General features: G+C 38.9%; 1 protein-coding gene across 1 annotated transcript in view; it reads left to right on the top strand.

Annotated features, from left to right (window-relative positions):
- Positions 1-6,409, top strand: part of Fbxl17 (F-box and leucine rich repeat protein 17) — a 408,585-nt gene that overhangs the window by 328,050 nt on the left and 74,126 nt on the right. The window lies entirely within an intron of this gene.

Genomic DNA, 6,409 nt, shown 5'->3' with positions numbered 1-6,409 from the left:
TTAACAGTTACCATGATTAGCAAACATTTTGTTAAGGGCAGATTTGATTTTTGGAAAGTAGAATAGTGCTTAGGTGAAATATGGGCAAAGGCATACTTTTAAGAAAGGCGGAAGGAACAGTATAGGTATGTTTTTGTGTAGAGAATGGGAGCTGACAGGAATGAGGTAAATACTAAAGAGAATTTTTAGCAATGCAAGCAAATCACAGAATAGTCCTGGGTGAACCTGAGACTCATAGTTGGTAGGGTTTGACCAAAGACAAAGTGAAGAAGAGAAAAGGAATTGCAGCAGATGAAAAAAGATTTAACTATACACCGTGGATCTCCTGTTTGGAGCTTACTAGAAACGAACGCAATGGGCAAGTGTTTGTGGTTTGGCCGAGCCAGGTGTATATAGTGAGCAAGATGCAGCCTTGGCATCAGTAGCAGCTCATAGGAGGGAATTTTTAGGTCAGATTTAACGGTTATAAAGAAGACCCCCACGGATAGTGGCAGAGGTTACACACAGAGATAAGGAATGAAACAATTTGGAAAATTGCTGTGGGATCTGCCTCTGGGAAATCTTGAATGTCACAATCTCTCCATCTCTACTCTGAATTTTCTTCAGAGCCATACATGATTTGAGGGACCATGGTGGCAAAGAATGTACAAAAGAAAGAATGCTAGGCTCTCTTGAGATCTACCGTAGTAGCTCATTATATTGCTCATGTTGCCGCTGGCCAGATAGATGTATGTGACCTCACTCATATAGGAACCTCTGTTCTCCATGACCTTTCATAGACAGTTACTCTCCAGCACCTTTGAGTTGAAGTAGACATTGTTAGATAGCTCACCATCAGTCAGAACCTTTAAGGGCCCAGAGCCAGTGGTTCAAACAGAATTTCCAGTCATCACAGTTACTGTCCGAAGCCCACAAAATCTCTCCTTCCAGAAGCTGAAAGAACTTTAGCTGTATTCTGTCATGGGAGCTCTTTTGGAAGAAGAGGGAATGTAAGACGCTGAATTATATTTCACTTAAATTCTTCAGTCTTCTTGCTGTTGAAAGGATTGTGTTATCTTCTGAAATGTGAGTGCTAACTTGAAGACAGTGAAGAGCTGGTTTTCTTTTTTTCTTTCTATATCTCTCACATAAGATCAGTATTCCACCTGCCCCCAGCCACCAATGTCTTGTGTTAATGGAACTGAAACACTCCGGAGAGAAGTATCTCAAACTTGTTTAATGTTCCAAAGCATTCAAGTTTGCATCCGGACTTTCACATTAACGGACGTGTCTATAGAAATGCATGCTTACAGCGCAGTCCCCCGGCCTCCCAGCTGAGGAGCGTGTGGAACAGCTATCCTTCTACCCAAGGGGTGAAAGAACTTTCACTCCTGCCGGTCCTCCCGTTCTGCATCTCAGCTCCGCTACCCTCTGGCCAGAGCGTCGCCATCGTTTGCTGAGGAAGATTGTTATTACAGTCACCCAAGGTGCATGGAGGGAGATTCCTGGAGTTTTCGAAACAGAGTCTTTAAGATGGGTGGTTGATTCTGTTCCTTCCTCGCCACGCCGTGTCATCTGCTAGTTCCATGGCCCCTGGACAGCTTCACGGCAAACCCTTACCTTTGCAGATAGTCAGGGGATTTTTTTAAATTTTTTTCATTTTATGTAGCAATAATTTTGTTTGACACATGGCTGAGAACCCGGTGAGATCTTCTGAGTCAGAGATGTGTGTTTCAGTGTGGGTGGCATATTTAATAAAGTAGTTTATTTTTCTTTTATAAATTAGATCCTAGGATTTATGGTCTTAAGCCAAAGCTGTGTATTTGAATCACCTTGAAAACTTTTAAATATACAAATGTCCAAGCCTTAGATTAATTGAATTAGATTCCCTGGAGATGGAATTAGGTTCCTTATACTTATTCCAAAAATCCCCTAGATAATTCAAATATGCATTCAGGTTGAGAACCCCTGACATTTAACATGGAAACAGAATTGGGAGGCCCACCAGTTTAAAATTCTTCTTGTACAGAAAACAGCCTAACTCTTTGGCAAGTACTTAAGGTCCTTTCCAAAACGACTTTACTCTTTGCTTACCGTCCACCTACATGCTCTCAAGCAGGCATTCCTGAGCATATCTCTATACTTTAGAAGAGAGATCCTGGTCTTGCGCACTGAGAGCTTTCCATTTTAAAAATGCCCAGTAGGCATCATGATCAAACTTAATAAGCCCTTCCTGATTTTCCCAGCCATTGTTGACTCCTCTGTACCTTGTATTCTTATCACTGTGTGAAACTAGATTAGCCTGGACCCAGATCTATAATCTGAGTCTGAGTAGGTTCTTAGAAGGGAAACAAAGGTTGAGAAAGAAGATGGAGAACAAGACAAGTGTCAGATCACCTACCTCCTTCCTTATGTGGAATGCACTGGGATTGTTAGTCCTCAGATGTGCGACATCACCATTTGGATGACTGAGAATTACTATGAATTCAACCTGAAAATAACGTTACTGTCAACATCATTATTTTTGCCTATGTATTAACTATAGGTAATATGAAAAATGATGGGCTAGCAGTGAACTCAATGATAAAACACTTGCCCAGGTGCAAAGCCCTAGGTTTGATCCTCAGCACTGCATGGGGTTGGGGGGGGGGGAAGAGACAGAGACAGAGATAAATATGTCATGTCATGTCTTGTCCTGCTGCATAATAACTGTCCTGTCTTATGTGCTCAGCAAATATAAACTGTTGTTGATAGTAAAGGAGAAAACCCACCTTCAGTGCATATTAATAGCATTAGTTGGGGTAAGTCACTGAAATTCATGTAGAATTCTGCTTGATCTGAATATATCTCAGTATTCAAGTTTGAGAATTTTTAGTATCATATAAAAGAAGTTTATGATTCCTAGAAATACAATATTATTAATAACTGGAATTTATTCCATTTATTTTAAAATAATTCTTTTCATCTTTAGTGTCTATAAAATGTTCAAAATGCACAGAAAAGATAATAACCAAAGACAGGAAGACTACTGTTACTCAGGTATAAAAGAGAAGCATATGGTGGTTTTCTAGAAGATATGTTTATGGTAATAGAACATATGCATAACATATGGAGGAAATCAGGTTGGAAGCCCTCTGGAGATTAGACTAATATATCACCACTAAGCAGATGTAAATTGCAATGCCTTAGTCACCTACTGAATATCTCTTAGTAATTAGCAGGGCTTTCAATAGCTGCAAGTGAAGTTATTTTTAAATATAAAAATCATTTAGACATGCATTTACGCACAATGCATTCTTCCCTATCCTTAATAACAAAGGAGTATGCTGTTGATGCTGACTACCAGTTGTGCAGGCTAGTGTGACTAAAAGACAGGAAAGTGACAACTAACCCTTTTCACCTTAAGTTCACAAGTATTGGTGATGCTGGTGGCTAGAACGAATCCTGTTTTCCCACATAGTTTTCCTCACTATGAGCTGCTCCATTCTTAATCTCAGCTTCTGTTTTCCCAAGATTTATTTTTTTTTTTTAGAGCAGCCTGGCTGTATCATTTTGAATGGTTCTTCATTGAGTTCTTTTCAGCCTTGCTATCACTTGTCGGGCTTATGTTAATCCCATCTCAGGTCACCATAAAGCACTTGTTTTCATGTCTAATCGGCAGGCTTGTGTAGTTCACAAGAAGCCTGCTGTCAGATGTACTCTTTCAAACTGAAACATTTGCTGCACTGTAGAATTGGATGGTTTCTGTTCTTCTTTTATGATTTACTACTACCCAAAGTATTATTCACATGCGGTACTGATGGAATTGTGCAGATAATCAGATGTGGTCAGTTCAGGTCTCCAGCCATGTACTAGAAGGTTGGACATTCGTCACTTTGATCTTGACCTTGTTGTTACAGTGAGTGCACACCCTGTCTGCCGACTCAAAGGTCATGCTGGCCTTCTTGATTTGATTTTCTACTCTGCCAGTCAGCATACCATTAGGCAGAGTGCTACCAGTGACCCCTGTAATCTCAATATTGCCAGTGAGAGGTAGGTAGTGATCTGCTGATGGGATCTCCTGCTCTAATTCAGTTCAGAATGTATTTATTACATACTTGCCATTTGCACAGAAAAACACATGCTATCACAAGATTAAAAAAGAATCTGCATGGATTCTAACTTCAGGTTGCTTATAGTACTGTTCTATGATGATAAATGTCCATCTTCTGATTAGAAGAGACACACAATAAGCTGTTGGAGATTGGAGTAAATTTATCAACATTCAGCCACTGGCTATATTTTACAAAAAGATCTGTAATCATGGCATGTCTTTCTCTGTGTGGATTTTAGAAGCTTCCACGTTAGCCTATAACAACAGCCCTGAATGAAACTCAGGCTTTTAATGATATTCAGAGCTGTTAAATGGAGTTTCCCAGAGGACAGAAATCACAGTCTAGCTGGCTTCAGAGCCCTTTATTCTACCCCCAAGAGAATCACTGCACACAATAGATTGAATAAGATTAGACTGATTTGCATCCCTGCTTCACCAATTGGTGGCTCAAAAATCTCACCCTTATGCTCAGATAACTATTGGGTGTTTCCCATACATTGTATACTGTTTTTGTCACTAAGTTAATTAGTACCCTTCTCTGTTTATACTTGAAATATGAAATATTAGCTTAAACGTAGGACTTGTTACCCAAGTTTATGGTGGCTTTTCTTTATCCAAGAAATACTTTTCTATACTAACATTGAAGATGGTATTTCAGTGAGTGGCTTAATCTAATTTTTGCTTCTCTTTGAATGTCTTTATATTAGTAGTTAAACTGTTAGACTGCTAAAGATAATACAAAAACTGTTAAGGTAAGCTTGAGGTAGATAAAGCTAGAATCTTGTTTCTGTTATAGTTTATAACTGGAAGAATGTACCACTGTAACTCTTTAGCAAAGTAGTCTCGCCACCCAGCCTCACATTTACTCGTGGGATTTACTGGTGCCCTGTTAGGTCAAACATCAATATAGAGCAGGAATGGAGTTTCCCCTGCCTTGTCCCTTCAGTTGTGTTCTGCAAAGCCCACAAGCAGATCAGTGCACTGTGAAAATAAGGGGCTGCTTAGCCCATCCTGCAGGACTCACCTACACAGGGAACATCATCACTAGCTTGGAATTCAAGAAAAATAGGACAAAGGAATACGAGTTAGATCTGCCAAAGCAGAAGCTAGTGCAGTTAGCCAGAAGGCAAGAGAAAAGCAGCAGATTTAAGAAGTTTCTCAGCTCCTGAGAATAGTTTTAAAAGAAATAAATTCTAAATTAAGTGACTTAGAAGCTTCTTTGATCTCATTCAACAAGTCAGGTAATCTTGCCACATTGAAAAAACTGCAAGGAGAGATTTGATGCCTTTTACCATCTTAGTTATTAAGAACTTAGACCAATTCCAAAGTCTAGAAGCTGTTGAGAAGCTGTACAGTGCCTAACAGGAGATTATAAAGATTTGCACGCGAAAAATCAAATTTATTTCCCAACTTACCCTATATTGCAATTTAATGAAAACATTTTAAAAGCTATCAAAACAACTTAAAAATATGGTTAATATTTAGTAATAACATAAAGAAGGAAAACTTCTTTTAAACAGATAGAATACAACAGAGTGGCCAGTATGAACTATATTATTTTTAATATAGAGGTGTTGACAGTATGACTCAGTGCTATAAATTGAAAAGAGAATTCCTAATTAAGGTTTTCTGTGTACTTGACCCTAGAACTCCATTCAAAGGCTCTAGGATTTCCCGAGCTTACAAACAGTTCTCCTAATTGATTAGCAGGTGGCACGCCGCTCTCTGCCTCCTCTGACAGGTTGCTATGGTGATAGAATCCTAGCCTCCTCTCCACGGCTTCCCTCCTTCACCGAGTTGAGAAGGAGAGCTGGTGAACCTATTGGACACACTAGTCCAATAGAATAGATATGTCGGCTTTTCTATTCGAATTGTGTTACCTAACATTCCCATTTGACTTAAGTAAATACAATATGGCTTTTTATGCCAGCTCACATGTTTGCATCTTGGTACATTATCAAAGAAAAAAATGTCATTCTATTTGCTATATTGCTTTACTTTGTTACTTCCGATATACAAGAGTATTGAATGTTTTAAAGGTAAACCTTGAAAACACACTCACCTTCTTTCTTAAAGACTCCTATCATTGTAAAATTGTACCATTACCATTGACACTGTTTTTAAGAGATATTACATATACTATCTTGAAAGGAGATGTGTGCGTGTGCACGCGCATGCGTGCAATTACACACACGCACTTCTTTTGTTTTTTCCAGAAAAGCTAAGGCAAGTCAGTAAAAAGACAACAGTCACTTTCAAGTCAGTTCCTAAGAATTTTTTATTCCCACAACTGCTATTCATAAATATCAACCCAATGAATCAATTCTGGGCAAACTG

The sequence above is a fragment of the Perognathus longimembris genome, chromosome 22 (assembly GCF_023159225.1).
Source record: "Perognathus longimembris pacificus isolate PPM17 chromosome 22, ASM2315922v1, whole genome shotgun sequence".
NCBI lineage: Eukaryota > Metazoa > Chordata > Mammalia > Rodentia > Heteromyidae > Perognathus > Perognathus longimembris.
Note: the sequence above shows the minus strand (reverse complement) of the source record. Positions and strands in the feature narration are given on the sequence as shown.